This window comes from Lissotriton helveticus, chromosome 3_1 (genome assembly GCF_964261635.1).
Source record: "Lissotriton helveticus chromosome 3_1, aLisHel1.1, whole genome shotgun sequence".
Taxonomy (NCBI): Eukaryota; Metazoa; Chordata; class Amphibia; order Caudata; family Salamandridae; genus Lissotriton; species Lissotriton helveticus.
Genome location: NC_136061.1, coordinates 1,759,836,465 through 1,759,856,676, shown reverse-complemented (window position 1 = coordinate 1,759,856,676; position 20,212 = coordinate 1,759,836,465). Strand labels below are relative to the sequence as shown.

General features: G+C 43.2%; 1 pseudogene; it reads left to right on the top strand.

Moving 5' to 3' along the window:
• The window catches only part of LOC144824312 (protein ABHD15 pseudogene), a 43,156-nt pseudogene extending 23,196 nt beyond the window's left edge, over positions 1-19,960 (top strand).
• Positions 19,961-20,212: the final 252 nt, after the last annotated feature.

Genomic DNA, 20,212 nt, shown 5'->3' with positions numbered 1-20,212 from the left:
GTGCTGCACGAAGGTAGTCCCAGTGCTTTTGAAAATCTTGTTGGGAGTGCTATCCAAAAGGGCAACTTGTGAAACTCAATGTATTACGGCCTGCCAGGTCGTGGATATGCACCTTTGCGGATATGAAATGCAAATCCAGTGACATTCTGCGTGAGTGACGCTTTGGAGCAACAAGCGGCGCTTTATGTTTGGAACAATCTTTTGGTGTTTGTGCAAGCAATGCTAACAAAAGGAAAATATGTACTTTATATTTCAACAGGTTCTGTGTCCGGACCCACTTGGGATTTAAATATGACTCCAACTCCCGTGATTCTTTGTTTCCAGGCCCAGCTGGGCAGGATATTAATTAGAAGGGATTTGTCAGTTGGAGTGCTCACGGAACGAACTTTGTTTGTCATGCTACCTCTGAAGAAAGAGTGTTAACTCTGAAACGCGTCAGGCAAGGCGTGTGTTGATTAAATTACTTGTGCTGCACGAAGGTTGTCCCAGTGCTTTTGAAAATCTTGTTGGGAGTGCTATCCAAAAGGGCAACTTGTGAAACTCAATGTATTACGGCCTGCCAGGTCGTGGATATGCACCTTTGCGGATATGAAATGCAAATCCAGTGACATTCTGCGTGAGTGACGCTTTGGAGCAACAAGCGGCGCTTTATGTTTGGAACAATCTTTTGGTGTTTGTGCAAGCAATGCTAACAAAAGGAAAATATGTACTTTATATTTCAACAGGTTCTGTGTCCGGACCCACTTGGGATTTAAATATGACTCCAACTCCCGTGATTCTTTGTTTCCAGGCCCAGCTGGGCAGGATATTAATTAGAAGGGATTTGTCAGTTGGAGTGCTCACGGAACGAACTTTGTTTGTCATGCTGCCTCTGAAGAAAGAGTGTTAACTCTGAAACGCGTCAGGCAAGGCGTGTGTTGATTAAATTACTTGTGCTGCACGAAGGTTGTCCCAGTGCTTTTGAAAATCTTGTTGGGAGTGCTATCCAAAAGGGCAACTTGTGAAACTCAATGTATTACGGCCTGCCAGGTCGTGGATATGCATCTTTGCGGATATGAAATGCAAATCCAGTGACATTCTGCGTGAGTGACGCTTTGGAGCAACAAGCGGCGCTTTATGTTTGGAACAATCTTTTGGTGTTTGTGCAAGCAATGCTAACAAAAGGAAAATATGTACTTTATATTTCAACAGGTTCTGTGTCCGGACCCACTTGGGATATAAATATGACTCCAACTCCCGTGATTCTTTGTTTCCAGGCCCAGCTGGGCAGGATATTAATTAGTAGGGATTTGTCAGTTGGAGTGCTCACGGAAAGAACTTTGTTTGTCATGCTGCCTCTGAAGAAAGAGTGTTAACTCTGAAACGCGTCAGGCAAGGTGTGTTGATTAAATTACTTGTGCTGCACGAAGGTTGTCCCAGTGCTTTTGAAAATCTTGTTGGGAGTGCTATCCAAAAGGGCAACTTGTGAAACTCAATATATATATATATATATATATATATATATATATATATATATATACATATATATATATATATATATATATATATATATATATATATATATATATATATATCAAAAAGAAAACGCGTGCTCTTACAGCAGGGTCAGACAGGCCACACCAACTGCTTCCAACAGATTCTTTAATTCAATAAAAGCCAAACAGGCATTACGCGTTTTGAGTCCCATGACTCTTAATCATATGCCACTTGCTGCTGTTACGGTGGGTTCATTTGCATTTAAATAACGTAACTATTAGACATTGAAAGGGGACATTCTTCCAGTTTTAAAGGAACAGTCAATTTAAATTTTTCAAGTATTATTCTGGATTTTACCATGTATCTTGGATGCAACGATGGTAAGTACAGTTATTTATTTAGGTTAGTCCTCTTAACCCCCAAATGGTTTCACATTCCATTTTTTCCCTCATTGTAAATGTTCCAATGACTCTTAACAAATGTTACCGGGACTGCAACTCCCAAAATGCTCCACAACTGTCCTTTTACCTTTCTGGTTTCCAATGTCGGTTTTGGTAAAACTTCACTCATTCTTACTATGTACCGAGTGCAACACTTGCTTTAGAGGAAAAGTTCCATACCTCGGCCACAGCATAGAACAGGGAAGTCCCACTACCACTGTGTTCCTTTGCAGCTCTTAGTCTGAGCAGTGAAGAGGACTGTACCCTCGGGGCAGTCCTAGAAGTGGATCAGAGAGGGCCATTTGTTGAGGCAGAAGTGGCAGGGTGTCCCACTACGTTCTTGGTGGATACTGGGGCTACCCGATCAACACTGAGATCGGCGGTGGTTCCAGACTTGCCGATGTCAGGGGAAACAATTCAGGTGGTAGGAGTCGCAAATAAAAGGATGACTAGTCCCTTGACAGAACCAGTGTCTGTGAAAATAGGAAACCACATGAACGAGCATCAGTTTGTGGTTTGCGACTCGAGTCCGGTATGTCTGTTAGGAAGGGATTTGTTGTGCAAATTGAACTGCACAATATACTGCACCCCGCAAGGAGTGGAGGTACAGACTACCGACGAAGATGCTACTTTTAAGGTGACCAATTCAAAATCCTGTGTAGAACTATATCCTACTCTGACAGTAGAAGATCTTCCCCAAGACCTACGAGATGCAGTGGCGTCAGAGGTATGGGATTTCACCGGAGAGGAAATAGGATTGATAAAAGGGGTAGAACCGGTAAAAATATTGGTAAAACCAAATGTTGAGTTTCCAAGAACGCCTCAATACAAATTGTCACAGGAAACGATTGCAGGAATAAAGCCTGTGATCGAGTCAATGATACAACAGGGAATACTGAAAGAAATCGTGGGTAGTCCTTGTAACTCCCCGATTATGGGATTGCAGAAACCTAGTGGGAAATTCAGGATAGTGCAGGATTTACGAAAAATTAACAACATAGTCGTTTCATGTTGTCCCGTGGTACCGAATCCTTCAGTGATACTGTTTCAAATACCATGTCAAGCAGAATGGTTCACAGTGATAGATCTTTGCCAGGCTTTCTTTTCCATCCCATTGGATGAAGAGAGCAGGTATCTTTTTGCTTTTAAAATGGAAGATCGCGTTTTAACATGGTGTCGAATCCCACAAGGATTCACAGACAGCCCACCCATCTTCAATCAGTTGTTGAAAAAGAATCTCGAAAATCTAGTACTGCCCCAGAACTCGGTTCTGGTCCAATACATAGATGACCTACTTGTTGCGTCAGAGACAGAGGAAGCCTGTAAAGCAGACTCAATTGCCTTACTGAACCATTTAGCTGAAAATGGACATAAGGTATCTCCGAGCAAGTTGCAGTATTGTCTGACAGAAGTACAGTATTTAGGGCACCGGTTAGAAAAAGGGAAACGTAAGGTGTCCCCAGAGAGGATTGAGGCGATAATGAAGATGAATGCGCCTACAACACAGAGAGAAGTTAGAATGTTCCTAGGAATGGTGGGTTACTGCCGACAGTGGATAGTTAACTTTTCACTGAAAGCAAAGCCCTTACAGAAACTGACGCACAAGGAGGTGAGTGATCCGGTACCATGGGATGAAGAATGTCTGGTGGCGTTTTTACAGCTGAGAGACGATTTATGTCGTGCTCCGGCTTTGGGAATGCCCGATTACGAGAAATCATTTTCACTCTATTGCTGTGAGAGAGAGGGATGTGCTTTGTCAGTCTTGGCACAGACCCACGGAAATGCCCGTAGACCAGTTGCATATTTTTCGGCTACATTAGATCCAGTAGCCGCAGCGTTGCCCGGATGTCTCAAATCCGTTGCTGCAACGGGTGTCAGCATTGAAAGGAGCGAGAGTATTGTGATGGGACATCCAGTAGTGGTGTATGTACCGCATTCAGTTGAATTGTTAATGACCAGGACGAAGACGCAGCATCTGACCAATAGTAGGCTCACGCGCTACGAGCAAGTTATTCTTGCCGCGGAGAACGTGACCCTCAGGAGATGCTCTGTCTTGAATCCTGCTACTTTGATGCCATTACCTACTGTAATAGAAGGCGAAGGATGTGAAGACCACGATTGCCTTGATGTGACTGAACTATGCACGAAACCCAGACCAGATATTGTGGATGAGCCATTGTCTGACCCTGATGAGATTTATTTTGTTGATGGCTCATGTTTAAGAGACGATACTGGTCGGTTGAGAGCAGCTTATGCTGTTTGTACTATTACTGGAGTTGTGGAAGCCGCTTGCCTGGAAGGAGTACATTCCGCACAGGTAGCAGAAATTATTGCCCTAACTCGTGCCTGTATAGCAGGAAACGGAAAGAGAGTCACCATCTACACGGACAGCCAATATGGTTTCGGTGTGGTTCATGATTTCGGGCAGTTGTGGTCTCAGAGAGGTTACATGACCTCCTCTGGTTCGCCCATTCGAAATGGAGAATTTGTGCGGCTGTTGTTAGAAGCATTACAAGGTCCAGTTGACATCGCAATAGTAAAGTGTGTAGCTCATACTAAGAATACAGATTTTGTGTCACAAGGCAACAGATACGCTGATGAAGTCGCACGTTATTGTGCTGAACAAAATTATTCTTTCTCAAAGGTGGAAATAGAAGGTGCGGAAGAAAGGACAGAATTAAGCATGATGTTAGAGACCGTGGATACCTGGGAAGATTTGAGGGTAATGCAGGAGAATGCACCAGAAACCGAGAAAAAGGCATGGGAAACAGCAGGTTGTGTGCGAAGTGAGATGGATTTTTGGGTTTCAGCAGATGGGAGGGCTGTGTTACCTGAAGAATTAGCAAATCCCATGGCGAGAGAAATACATGGTCCAGTACATCTAGGAAGGGATGCTATGATGAGAGTGTTTAGGCAAACTTGGTATTGCCCTAAATTTAGAATAGCAGCAGAATCAGTATGTAAGCGATGTGTTACCTGCCAACAACTGAACGTAGGCAAACGAACACCAGTCACATTGAGTCACATTGGGAGGTCGGGGGGGCCTTTCAATAGAATGCAACTAGATTTCATCGAAATGCCAAGAGTCAATCGCCTTCGGTATGTGTTGGTGATTGTATGCGTATTTTCCAGATGGGTTGAAGCGTACCCTACACGTAGGTGCGATACACTCACAGTGGCTAAATTGTTGCTCAGGGAGTTGATACCGCGCTTCGGGGTGCCTGCCTCTCTGGAATCGGACAGAGGAAAACATTTTAACAGCGAAATAGTGAAGATGTTGTGCTCCACACTGAATATCGATCAAAAGCTGCATTGTAGTTATCGACCAGAAGCTTCAGGAATTGTGGAACAAGTGAACGGCACTTTGAAGAATAGATTGGCTAAAGTAGTGGCATCCACATCTTTGAGTTGGCCAGATGCTCTTCCTTTAGTGCTCATGAGCATGCGCAGCACCCCTGACAGGAGGACAGGTCTCTCTCCACACGAGATTCTGATGGGGAGGGCCATGAGACTTCCCACAGTTCCAACTGCTGCCCTATTGAATATTACAGATGATCTGATCTTGGATTATTGTAAAGGACTGTCTGACGCCATCCATTCTGTGTCCCTTCAGGTGCATGTGGTTGAAGTTCCAGCATCGAGGAACCTGTGTCATGACCTGAACCCAGGGGACTGGGTGTTGGTTAAAAAGCACGTCCGGAAGAACTGCCTAGATGTTCGCTGGCGTGGGCCCTTTCAGGTAATCCTGATAACGAACACCGCGGTGAAGTGCGGGGGGCTGCCAAATTGGATCCATGCATCCCATACTCGAAGAGTTCCAGCACCTCTAGAAGGAACAGCTCCTATCCCAGACGAAAGCCCGGAAGTGGAAGAAGAGTCGCAAGAAGGGATTGAGGCAGCTGAGGGGGTGTCGGAAGAAGTTGGGAACGCATCGGATTCAGAAGAAGAGCGAAGGCAGGACGGCAGTGAGACTGAAGACGCAACTGAAGGAGAGAGCAGCAGTGAATACGAAACAGACACGGATCAGTACCAGAGTGATCAAGAACCGAGTGTGAGGACGAGATATCGGAGAACAAGGTGTGAGGCTGCCACTTGGCCGGGAAGAGACAGGAGGCTAAGTTTGAGGTCGGCCCAGGAAGAAACCCGTGCTCCTATATCTGAAGACTCGGATCAGGAAGAAGATACCCAGGAGGGAACCGAGGAGGGCCTTAGAAGATCAAGGAGGGTGCAAGTGCCTAGTAGAAGATACTCTACTCCTGATTGGACCTACCTCGTTGCAGATGTCGGGGGGGCACAGAACCGGGAGGATCAGGGAAGTGGACCTGGTCAGAACTAACCCGATCATCACAGTGCAAATAAGGTTTCTTCTGCCAGGAGCGGAGACCGAAAGGTTGCTGACACTCAACATCGTTCATCCTCCTCTCCTGAGCGGAATAAGAAAATTGATTTTAGAGACAGTTGAATTTCCAGTTTGCTGTTCACGATATCCAATATTGGAGGGAACTCTTCTTCGTTTGGAAATGCTTGAGCGAGTAGTAGAAATTCTTGGAATGCTCATTGTTGTGGATTAATACCATATTGCGAATGTCTTCAAAGGGGCGCAGAACTGGAAAGGTGAAGAAAGTGATCCTGATTAGAACGGACCCCTTTGTAATTGTGGATGTAGAACTGATAGTACCAGGAGTAGAAATTGAAAAAACGTTAACTCTCAATTTCGTCCGTCCACTTGTCCAGAGCGAAATAAGGAGAATAATCCTAGAAACAGTTGACTTTCCATGTTGTTGTACGAACTGCCCAGAACTTGAGGGAATGTTTCTTCAGATGGATATTTATGAAGACGTAGTGTCACTCCTTGAGCCATACATAACTTCAGACGGAGATAAGACTCTTGAAAAGAAATTGTAAAATTGCTGCAAGATAACCTAGCGCCGAGTGGAAAAAGAAAAAATGGTAGGGGTTTCCTTTTAGCGGATGGAGAAGGGCTAGGGTTGTCCATTTTCTACTGGACTTTGAACTGTTTTGCGGAAATAAATTGTCAAGCTTCCAAGTGTTCAAAAAGAGAGACATTGCAAGAGAGAAAGACTTTGTTCGAAAAGAGGAAGAAGTTGGTGCAGGAAGAGCGTCCAGAACCATACTGTTTGAGAACATGGAGGCTGGCAACCCGAACCGCAGGGCAAAATGTATAGTTGGCACATTGTTGGGAGTAGTGATTTCCTTGATAGTTTTAGTGGTTACTGTCTCATACATAGTGGGACACGAGAGAGATGGAACTACAGTAAAGGAGGCCAAGGGAGTGTCAACACCGAGAACTACCATTATTAATGATAAGGGAAACATCAATGATAAAGACAAAGCGTTGTTAGATGCAGAAATAAAAAGGTTACACACAGATGAGTCACAGGGAAATTTCAGGTCAAATGCTTATGCTAAATTGCTTTATGAATACATTGATGTCATGGAGGTGAAGAATTGCTACGTTTGTATGCAATTACCAGCTTCAGTAGAGGAGGGTATCAGATACCATCATCTTCCGTTAACATATGGAATTACGTGCAGTTTGTTGTTGAGCATATTTTATGGACGAGAAGGATTTGAGTATTATTTCTCGAATTTCGACTCGACATTGCCAGAGGTCCCGAATTACAAGCATTTGAACAAGTGGGACTATTACAAAAGCGAAGACAGATTACACAAATGGTTTATTCCATGGAAAACGTTAGATACTTCACATGCTCGAAGAAACAATCTGACTTGTCAAGTGTCAGAAATTGAGAAAAAGTTTATAGGGCAGGTAGATACTAGATACAGGAGGCAGAAGATTCTGAAGGCCTCAGGACAATGGGAAACAGATTGGACCAAGGAGGAAAGATTACATCAAAGAAAGGGTAGTTTTGGTCCAATTGCTTTAGATAAGGAGAAACGGGGGAAACTGTGCATCCACAGGAGTTACTCCTATTATGAGAATTTGTATGTAGGTCAGGTCAATTGTGAACATGCCTTTCAACTGGAGTATTACTCTAAGGATTTTTTGAAAGGGATGCAAGCAATTCCAAACGTATATTTTGTATGTGGAAGAAATGCCTATGTGAAGCTACCAGATAATTGGTACGGATCATGCTATCTGGCTGTTGTCTTCCCTAAAATATATCATGTTGAGAATTTAGAAACGACGAAGAAAGAAATACCAACTAGGTGGAAGAGAGGGCTGGGTGCAGCAGAAGTAATTGGAGATGTATTCGGTGCTGCATTCCCTATCCTAGGAGTGATATTGAATGACATTAAGATCAGGAGGTTAGCTACAGTCGTAGATAGGCTATCTGCCAGTACTGCTAGATCATTGATGCTGGTGGAAGGTGAGATGCAATCGATTAGGGCAATGGTTCTTCAGAATCGACTTGCTTTAGACGTTCTGTTAGCTAAAGAGGGAGGAGTCTGTAAGGCTTTGAAGGTCCAGGAGTGCTGCACTTACATTCCAGACAATTCAAAACCTCTAGAGAAGTACATACGAAACATCACTGCCATACACTACGAAATTGAGGATCTGACAAAGATAAACGTGTGGGAAAAAGTAGGTCATGGAATGGGTAAAGTTGGAGGTTGGTTTGCAAACTTAGGAAAGGGTATCGTTTGGTACATACCGAAACCCATCATCATAATTGTGATTTGCGTAATCACTTTGTGGGGATTGGTGCGTTTGTATCAATGGTATAGAGCAAATAGGTTACAGAGATCTATGAGGAAACAGGAGGAAAAGTTGACAGCGATGCAGGACACTCAATACAGGAGTCTGAAAGCATTGGAGACAATGAAAAGAGGTGGCACTGCCACGACTTCACTTTGAAGGGTTCTACATTTTGTGATGGTGTCTTGATGGTGATGACCCCTGAAGGTCATCAAAGGGGGGATTGAGAGAGCACAAGTTTGAAAAAAATGTATAAGTGCACCATATTTACAAGCACGTAGTTAGTTTAAACATGTTTTGCACACGAGTGTTTTATATCTAGGAGTGAAATATACAGAGTGTTCTATATTCAGTAGTGAAAGGTTTCGAATGTTTAAGCAGTGTAACAATAATCATAACTGTGTGAGATTAATGTAGAAATGTTGGAATGAATATGAAAACCTCACGTTCTCATGTTAAAAGAATCATGTCAGAATTAAATGTAACACTGAAATCCAGTTAAATGTGTAGGCCTCAGGGCAATTCACAGCAAACCTAAACGTGCTGCTAAAATAATGTGAGATGAGGTTGACGTGGTTCTTCCAAATGTATTATTGAATTTAGGGTTAAAATATATGCTTTATAGATGTGTTATTTTAGAAACGTATGCTAGTTAAGAATGTTTGCTGTTTAAATCAAGTTAATGTTTTAAGAGTGCAGGGACCCGCTTCATGTAAATCAAGTAGGCCTGAACTGATAATGTCATATCGTTTGAACTGCCATGTGCTCGTTAGGGAAGAAGTCGAGAGGTGTCCAGCACAGAGCTTTGAGTGTGTTTTACGACCTAAAGATATGGTGGAGTCTGGAATTTGAGGCCCACTGCAGGACGAACTGTATGCAGGTGCGAGGGTCCTAATCAGCTCGAATGAAAGGGGCTTTGTTCAGTGGCGCTTGGCGCAGGCCTGTAGGAGTCTCCAGGAATTTCAGGGGGTATTGGCGCACTGGAGAAGAAGCCTGGGAACCAAGGTCAACTTTAACGAGGGTCTTGAAGAGTACCATCATGGAGTTTACCGCGCAAAGATGTACCACGTGAGGGGCGTCCCAAGGGGCGTTCCTATCAGAAATGTGATTTGGTATTAGGGAAAGAGACCCGGGAGGAGAGCAGAGCAGATGATTTTGGGAGCCTAAGGAAGCGGATGGGTAGGCAGATAGGCTGATCAGGAGAGACCCATTATCAGAGAAGAGACAAAGAGAAGTGCGTGATCTTCTTAGGAAGTCACCACGGCTGACACCTAGAGGGTAAAGATCTTGTTAAGTAGGGATGTCATTTAGCATAGTGTAGGGACAGATTAACCTTAATTTTCTTTTCTGTAATGACTTTGAGGTTGCAACTTGTATCCATTTTGGCAACGCTCATGTTATTGGAAGTTGTACTCATTATTCTGTTTTTCAGACTCAGACTATTCAAAAAGTTCATGTTCATAGTGATACCAATTTATCTTCTGAATCTTATTTTGAGAAGTTTGTATCTTCAGTTATCTTTGACTTTATATTAAATCTTTGAAACTTAAATTTGGTCAGTGGTCATTTAGAGTGGTGTAAGTTCTTAAATTGATTGACTTATTGATAGATTACCTTTTACTCAATGACAGGTACCAACGATTCAGTCGACTTAGTTTGGGATTTGGTAAGGTAACTAGTAACCAGTAATCCCGCGTTAGCATATATGTACTGTGAAAATAAACTAATAACTTTAATTTATTTTAGAATATTATAAATATATAAAAATTAACAATTAAATATATATATGTATACACACACCACCAAATCCAAGTTGCCTTGCATAGAGACGCCTGCACAGTTGGAAATGAAGCCATAGTTTATTGCAGGTAATATGCACAGCGCGTTTCAAAGCCGCACAACCAAAGCGCCAAACATGTTTCGGGCTCCACGCCCTTGTTCACTGGCTGCATGCACAAAGTCCCTGCAGCTGTGTGGACTCATAGCTTTAACCCCGCCCAAGGTGGGACTTTCTCAAGCACAGTGGCATTCTGGGGTAAGTAGTCCGTAACTTCACCATAGTGGTTGCTGCCAAGTCTCAGTCCAAGTTCTCCTCACAACACCCACTACGGGATGTATAATTTTATGGACTGAGACTTGGCAGCAACCACTATGGTGAAGTTACGGACTACTTACCCCAGAATGCCACTGTGCTTGAGAAAGTCCCACCTTGGGCGGGGTTAAAGCTATGAGTCCACACAGCTGCTGGGACTTTGTGCATGCAGCCAGTGAACAAGGGCGTGGAGCGCGAAACATGTTTGGCGCTTTGGTTGTGCGGCTTTGAAACGCGCTGTGCATATTACCTGCAATAAACTATGGCTTCATTTCCAACTGTGCAGGCGTCTCTATGCAAGGCAACTTGGATTTGGTGATTTTAAAGCAGCGTGCCTCGCCGCAGAGATGCCCCGCCGCGTAGGAAGCGGAACCTCTGGTGCTTGAGACCGAGTGCACCAGGAGGAGCTGGAAATGCCAGTATTGTCAGGATGGATACTGATATGCACTGCTGCAGTTTCTCCTCACAACACCCACTACGGGATGTATAATTTTATGGACTGAGACTTGGCAGCAACCACTATGGTGAAGTTACGGACTACTTACCCCATAATGCCACTGTGCTTGAGAAAGACCCACCTTGGGCGGGGTTAAAGCTATGAGTCCACACAGCTGCTGGGACTTTGTGCATGCAGCCAGTGAACAAGGGCGTGGAGCCCGAAACATGTTTGGCGCTTTGGTTGTGCGGCTTTGAAACGCGCTGTGCATATTACCTGCAATAAACTATGGCTTCATTTCCAACTGTGCAGGCGTCTCTATGCAAGGCAACTTGGATTTGGTGATTTTAAAGCAGCGTGCCTCGCCACAGAGATGCCCCGCCGCGTAGGAAGCGGAACCTCTGGTGCTTGATGACCGAGTGCACCAGGAGGAGCTGGAAATGCCAGTATTGTCAGGATGGATACTGATGTGCACTGCTGCAGTTTCTCCTCACAACACCCACTACGGGATGTATAATTTTATGGACTGAGACTTGGCAGCAACCACTATGGTGAAGTTACGGACTACTTACCCCCGAATGCCACTGTGCTTGAGAAAGTCCCACCTTGGGCGGGGTTAAAGCTATGAGTCCACACAGCTGCTGGGACTTTGTGCATGCAGCCAGTGAACAAGGGCGTGGAGCCCGAAACATGTTTGGCGCTTTGGTTGTGCGGCTTTGAAACGCGCTGTGCATATTACCTGCAATAAACTATGGCTTCATTTCCAACTGTGCAGGCGTCTCTATGCAAGGCAACTTGGATTTGGTGATTTTAAAGCAGCGTGCCTCGCCACAGAGATGCCCCGCCGCGTAGGAAGCGGAACCTCTGGTGCTTGATGACCGAGTGCACCAGGAGGAGCTGGAAATGCCAGTATTGTCAGGATGGATACTGATGTGCACTGCTGCAGTTTCTCCTCACAACACCCACTACGGGATGTATAATTTTATGGACTGAGACTTGGCAGCAACCACTATGGTGAAGTTACGGACTACTTACCCCCGAATGCCACTGTGCTTGAGAAAGTCCCACCTTGGGCGGGGTTAAAGCTATGAGTCCACACAGCTGCTGGGATTTTGTGCATGCAGCCAGTGAACAAGGGCGTGGAGCCCGAAACATGTTTGGCGCTTTGGTTGTGCGGCTTTGAAACGCGCTGTGCATATTACCTGCAATAAACTATGGCTTCATTTCCAACTGTGCAGGCGTCTCTATGCAAGGCAACTTGGATTTGGTGATTTTAAAGCGGCGTGCCTCGCCGCAGAGATGCCCCGCCGCGTAGGAAGCGGAACCTCTGGTGCTTGATGACCGAGTGAACCAGGAGGAGCTGGAAATGCCAGTATTGTCAGGATGGATACTGATGTGCACTGCTGCAGTTTCTCCTCACAACACCCACTACGGGATGTATAATTTTATGGACTGAGACTTGGCAGCAACCACTATGGTGAAGTTACGGACTACTTACCCCAGAATGCCACTGTGCTTGAGAAAGTCCCACCTTGGGTGGGGTTAAAGCTATGAGTCCACAGAGCTGCTGGGACTTTGTGCATGCAGCCAGTGAACAAGGGCGTGGAGCCCGAAACATGTTTGGCGCTTTGGTTGTGCGGCTTTGAAACGCGCTGTGCATATTACCTGCAATAAACTATGGCTTCATTTCCAACTGTGCAGGCGTCTCTATGCAAGGCAACTTGGATTTGGTGATTTTAAAGCGGCGTGCCTCGCCGCAGAGATGCCCCGCCGCGTAGGATGTGGAACCTCTGGTGCTTGATGACCGAGTGCACCAGGAGGAGCTGGAAATGCCAGTATTGTCAGGATGGATACTGATGTGCACTGCTGCAGTTTCTCCTCACAACACCCACTACGGGATGTATAATATTATGGACTGAGACTTGGCAGCAACCACTATGGTGAAGTTACGGACTGCTTACCCCAGAATACCACTGTGCTTGAGAAAGTCCCACCTTGGGCGGGGTTAAAGCTATGAGTCCACACAGCTGCTGGGACTTTGTGCATGCAGCCAGTGAACAATGGCGTGGAGCCCGAAACATGTTTGGCGCTTTGGTTGTGCGGCTTTGAAACGCGCTGTGCATATTACCTGCAATAAACTATGGCTTCATTTCCAACTGTGCAGGCGTCTCTATGCAAGGCAACTTGGATTTGGTGTATGTATACACACACCTATAACATAACATCTAATTTAAAAAAAATGTATTATAAATTAAATTATTTAAATATTTAATCATTTTTAAACTTACATTGCAACAGTAGGAAAAGTGTTGCATAGCGTAGAAGTAAAAAACACTATTCCCACTCCAGTGAATGAAACCGTAGGTAAAGTGTTGTATAGCGTAGGGGAAAACTATTCCCACTCCAGTGAGTACAACAGTAGGGAAAGTGTTGGATAGCGGCGGTGAGAAATGTATTATTCCCACTTCAGTGAGTGTAACAGTTGGGAAAGTGTTGGATAGAGGAGAGGTAAAAATCACTATTCCCACTACAACTACTGCAACAGTAGGGAAAGTGTTGGATAGCGGAGGATAAAAAATGACTATTCCCACTCCAGCTATGGCAACAGCAGGGAAAGTGTTGGATAGCGGAGGGCTAAAAATTACTATTCCCACTCCAACTCCCGCAACAGTAGGGAAAGTTTTGGGTAGAAGAGAGGTAAAAATGACTGTTCCCACTCCAGTGAGTGCAACAGTAGGGAAAGTGTTGGATAAAGGAGGGGTAAAAATTACTATTCCCACTCCAGTGAGTGTAGCAGTAGGGAAAGTGTTGGATAGCGGAGGGGTAAACATTACTATTGCCACTCCAGTGAGTGCAACAGTTGGGAAAGTGTTGGATAGCAGAGGGGTAAAAATTAGTATTACGACTCCAGTTAGTGTAAAAGTAGGGAAAGTGTTGGATAGCGGAGGGGTAAAAATTACTATTCCCACTTCAGGGAGTGCAACAGTAGGGAAAGTGTTGGATAGTGGAGGGGTAAAAATTACTATTCCCTCTCCAGTGAGTGCAACAGTAGGGAAAGTGTTGGATATCAGAGGGTTAAAATTAATATTCCCAACAAAGTCAATTCAAAATAAAAAAGAAACAAAATATCATTTTGCTAATAACACAAAAATAAACATTATATAAAAATATAAAAATTACAAAAGTTAGAAATATATTATGAGGTTTAAAAAATCTAAACATTACTTACAAACATTATTCTATAACATTTTTTAAAAGATTTTACAAACAAATAATGATATTTAATATAAATTAATTATAATCAAAAACCTGAATTATTACACAAAATCAATATTTTTATTTTCTGTCCTATAACACCACACATTTCACAACACATATCTAAAATTAAAAAAAAACGGTACCTCCATAATTAATATAATTAATTATCAAATAAACAAATATTATTAATTAAAAATCTAATAAAAACATATAATAGAAATTAATTTACTCACCAAACATTCCCCCTATAAAACCAAAATCCACACACAAAAGTAAACAATTACCATAAAAATGTTTCAATAAATGAAAAATAATGAGCATATAATTATTAATTAATACACCTTAACATACTTTCCATCCACTATCCCAACAAACACCACAACACACACATAAAAATAATTACATCATTTCTATAACGCATTTTACATTATTAAATAGTTATCAATTAACAAAAACGTATTAATTATTTGAAAATAATTTACTTCCCACCCTTTACCACTATAAACCCCACAACTCACATCTCAAATTAATTACATAATTTCCATAATTAATTTTTAATTATGTAATTATCCTTAATTAATAATTAATTATTAATTATTTTTAAACTCTATTCCCCTATACATTCACAACCGGCTTCTTCAAAATCGACATAATTAACATAATTACCAATTAAGTAATAATAGTTATCAACCAATTAATAATTAATTATTAATAAATTAATTCCCACAATTGACATTATAAACTCTAAATTACAGAAATACTAATAAATACAAAATATTAATTAATTAATTATTATAGTCAAATTACTTCCCACCCTATTCCCCTATAAACCCACAGCCCGCTCATAAAAATACCACAATTAACATAATTATCAATTAATTAATTATTAAAAATGATTACCCAATTAATAATTAATTAATTAAAATTTAATTATCACAATAAACACTAGAAAATCTAAATCAAAGAAATACTAATAAATAAAAATAGTAATTAATGTATTAGAATTAAATTACTTCCCACGCTATTCCCCTATAAACCCACAACCCATTCCTAAAAAAATAACTCAATTAACATAATTATCAATCAATTAATTAAAAAAGAAATTAGCAACCAATTAATAATGAATTAATAATAAATAAAAAATAAATTAATTAATTTATTCAAATGAAATTACTTCCCACCCTATTCCCCTATAAAACCACAACCTGCCACAGAACTGAAAAACGCAAAATATTATTAACATAAAATTAATCACTACTAAATATATAACATATATATTTAAAAACAAAAGCAATCCTTATTTACAAAAATTAAAACACATACTTTTAAAATACATACTAAAATACATAACACTAATATAAAAATCGATATATTAAACAACAATATTTTTGCAAACGATATTACTGACTTTGGTATTTAAAAAAACTATATTTCTTACCTTAAAGTTGATATTCTGGACCACAATATTCTTGCTGTCGATATTCCCGTATCACAATATTTGCAACTCAATATTTTTGTATATCCATATTAAAAGCACTATATTCTGTCTGTGCACTGTACACATTACAGACAGCTGGAAAATAAATGATCTTGTAGAGTTCTTAAACAAAATGAAAAAAGTAGTACCTCAGAAAGGGAGAAGGGAAATGACACAGTAATGTGCCCATCCTCCAGGGGAGTGACAAGCACAAGAAAAGGAAGTAAAGTCTACAGAAGCTGCTGAATAGGAAGCACGATAATGAGAGTGACAATGAAGACAAGCAATGGTGAGCAGTGGGCAGCCTCTAAGCCTCCTGTCGAATAACAAAAGGTTTCACAAGAGACATTGCATGCTCTGTCTTAGGTAAGACCTTGAAAGCACACATCAGCCCAAAAGGACGTGGCTTCTTACCACGCTTCACTTAAAATCTACCATACACCAGCAATGTTAAATAAATCACAGTACCCATACCGCTTCAGGAACATGTTGATCTTCGCAAACTGCTCCATCATTAAGAGTCATGCTTCAGTCTCTCCAAGCAAGACTGTGTGAACCAGTGGACCATCCATAGACAGGAACAAGTCTCTCCTTTGAAGAGGAAGTAATGATGCTCTGAATTTTCGGAGGCTAAGACACAGTATTCTTTGATATCCTCCTAAAATACTCCTGAAACTGAATCTCACAGATGATACAAGAGGGAGGCCAACAGTCAACATATAACTGTGGGCACCGATAGATCCATCAGGAAGGGCTTTGCTCTGGGATTCCCATTGGATCCACTCTGGCATCCCAATGCTTCAATACAATCATGTGTACCATAAAGGAGGTGATGGAACATCAACATCTGCAAATACAGAATACCACAGAAATCTGCATCTTGTTATAGAGTGGGACACGGGAGACGGTCCACCAACAAAGAATAACTGCATCACAATGACCTCTGGACGAAGGCAATGCAGAGAAATCAATTCTGCCTGTCATCTCAAATCATTTCATGAGCAAGACATTGATCTAAATCCCAAAAATAAAAACCTGTGAGACAGGAGGCTGGCATTATGCATAACCTTTTATTCACCACTTCTGAGCCGCACTTAAAAGCTTCAAATAGAACACTACATGAAGTCATGGAACAGTAGAAAATGCACCAATTAACATACATTTCCCAGCACCATTACCCTAGAAGGAAACTGTGGTCCAGTTTACCAGGCTAAGTTTTATCAAATCAGATACCCAGGCATTCCCAAACTGGTGTGAGTTCCCCCAACTCAAATTTTTTATCCTACTCAGAGAGAACAATCCAACCATGTGCTTTTATTCCGAAAATTCTCCAACACCCAATGAATGATACCCAATTCAGCTTTCGAACTTCCCTCCTGCAATCTCCTTGAACTTTCATGCCCTCATCTGGGCAAGTTAGTGACCCACGTGTAGTGCCTTTCTTGCCTAAGTGAATCTAGTTCCTCATTTCATTTGCCACAAACTGTACAGAATTACCCGTAAGTCAAAATGTGTTGCACAAGATATTACAATAACATTCTCTAAAAGAAACCAGGGGTTGAGGGATGCAAACGTTGCCAGACCACCAAAAACGTAAACTGAAAACCATAAACTTGCATTCCACCCCTCCGTACACGATTAACCTTAGCTCCTACCCCTTGTGACAGGTGAAAATGTGAAGTTAATGAGACAAAAATAAGTATGTTGATGACCCTGTAAGAGTTTTGATGATAGTGTATCTAAGTAGAATCAGCGATAAAGGTCTGAAACGTTGATTGCGCGTTTTGTTTTTATGATCGTTTGAAGGGACTAGTATTTTGGGAGAGCGTCTGACACTGAGGACGTGAGAGTTAGGTTCTTGAAATAGTCATGAGGTATAATTGTACTTTATAATATGATTTATATGCCAGTGTATGTTCATACTGTGTGTATTGAGTTGTGTTATTAAACATTTTCAGTCATATAAATGCACTCTCCCTCCGTGTTACTTCATTACGAATATAATATTTGATGTTGTGCAACGTGTAACTTTCCTGTTTTATATGGTAAGGTGTTTAGCTGTTTGATGCTCGGGAGAAGTGCTGTACCCTCTTTCGAAATAACAAAAGGACAGCAATGCAGCAGTTAGCAGCCTCGCTGTCCTGTTTTATCGACCATCCCTTTTACCACTGGGCAAGGAATAGAAGTGTGGTGTGGACGCACAGACTTCAAAGACACACTTTAAATACACTCTAGGAGAGTGCTGCATCCCAGTAATGGACATTCAAGGTCTCGGAAGCGGCATTAGATTTCAGGGCCTATCATTTTTTGTTTTCAACGCATTTTTTTGTGTGTGTGTTATTTATCCTCATTGCGCCGTGTGTTAATTTTTGCTTGCAGTGTGCATTGTGACTTCTAGCAGAATATCTTGTGAACTATTAGTTGAAAGTATCAGCTATATTATGTTTGCATGGATTACAGTGGGTTTATAAAATTGTTTTTTGTAAATCTTATAGTAGCAGATACCTCTGAAACAGGAATATTGATGAATGACGCCTCATTGGAACCGGTTGCTTTAAAATACGAGGGGCCTCATTTATGAAAACTGTTGTATCGCTGCGATAAAACAGTGATGCAACCGTTTTCACTGCGCCCTACTTGCGACACGATGGATGCGCTGTATTTAATGTACTGCGCTCCACGTTAACTTTCCTTGTATTGCCCAAGCTGAACAGGTTTATTTTTTTATTTTTTAGTGTCTACTTATGTTTATGAACATTGTGGAAATAATATAAAAAAATAGGGCCAGGAGTTTTTTTTCAGTATCTCCAGCAACTTGGTGCTTGCAGAGGGGAGTCAATAGGACCCTCAGGATCCCACCACCTTGCCCACGGGAAGGGGGTTTTATTGTTAGCCTCTCCTCCCAGTCCAAGGAGAAGAGGGCTTGACACAGATGAGGCAGCAAACAGCTGCCCCTCTGCCCTTTTTAGGTTTTGCTGGCAATGCGTACGAAGTACGCATGCGCTAGCAAAATCCTTATGTTTCTCTGTTTGGGTCGGGTATCCGCCCCCTCCTCGCCCCCTCCTCCCATTGGCTAGCTCCATAAATGGAGGCTAGCCATTGGGAGCCGGATCTGTCCGTCAAAGGCCGGACCAGATTCGGGGGCGTTCCCGACATTTTTTCCCTCTCCGCCTCTGCGATGTCGTCATCGCGGCGGTGGGCGGAGTTTCGTTTTTTTTAAATTTTGTTTTTTTTCCCTATTACGCGGCCGACCGCCGCTGGAGGAAGTCGAGGTGAGTGCTGCCGTTCCCTCCCCCCTCCCCGTGTGTCCGTTCTGCCCCCCCCTCTGCGCTTCCCCTGCGGCTGCAGGCTGATCTGCAAGCCCTCCGCTCTGGCCAACTGCCTGCTGAAGGTGCTCCGGCGGTTCTCCGACCCCGACGTGGCCTGCTGGCTCTGGAGGAAGTGGGCGCACGTCCAGACCATTTACCACCAGCTTCTGCCCGGGGACCGGCGGCTGGAGTCCGCCAGGGACCACCTGCAGCTGCCGGATGGGGGGATTGTTGCACTGGATTGGGTGGTGGGGCCTTGGACCTCTTTGAAACACCGGAGGGCGACCAACAGCGTCACTTCCCCTTCGGTCCTGCTCGTCATCCCCAACGCCTTTGGGAAAATCACCAGGAACGTGCAGGATTTTTGCCTGCAAGCCCTGGAGCCGGGGTTTTACCCCGTGATCTTCAACAGAAGGGGGCAGAATGGATGCCCGCTGACCACTCTGAAGCTCCAACAGTTCGGGGACCCGGCAGACCTGGCCGAGGCGGTGGCGTACATCCGGTACAGGCACCCGAGCTCCGCGCTCTTTGCCATGAGTGAAGGCCTGGAGTCTGGCCTCCTGCTCTCCTACCTGGGAGAGTGCGGCTCGTCCAGCTACCTGACCGCCGCCGTCTGCATCTCGCCGGTCCTCCGGTGCCAGGAGTGGTTTGAGGCCGGGCTGCCCTGGCTGTACAGGTGGGCCCTCGTGATCCAGCAAAAGATGAGCCTTTCCAGGTACGTGCATCATAGGCAGTTAAGAGAGAGAAACATGAGCCTCGATCTGTGGGGACATGAGCAGGAGTGCATGTAGCAAGGATGCTGTGGGCTCAGGTGCAAGGAAGGAAAATCGTCCTTTGCAGGGGTGTAACGCAAGCCCTTGCAGTGCAGGGTCCACAACCCGCCCGTGGGGTACCAACCGTTCTAGGTTAACCCATTCAGCCAAAGGTCCATGAATATTTGTGAGATAGGAGAGACTCAGGGACCCCCGTCCCATTCTGCAAAGGGGCTGGGGGTGTCATTTTGCAGTAAGCCCCTGCCCCTTTGACTGCTTGCTGCTGGGTAG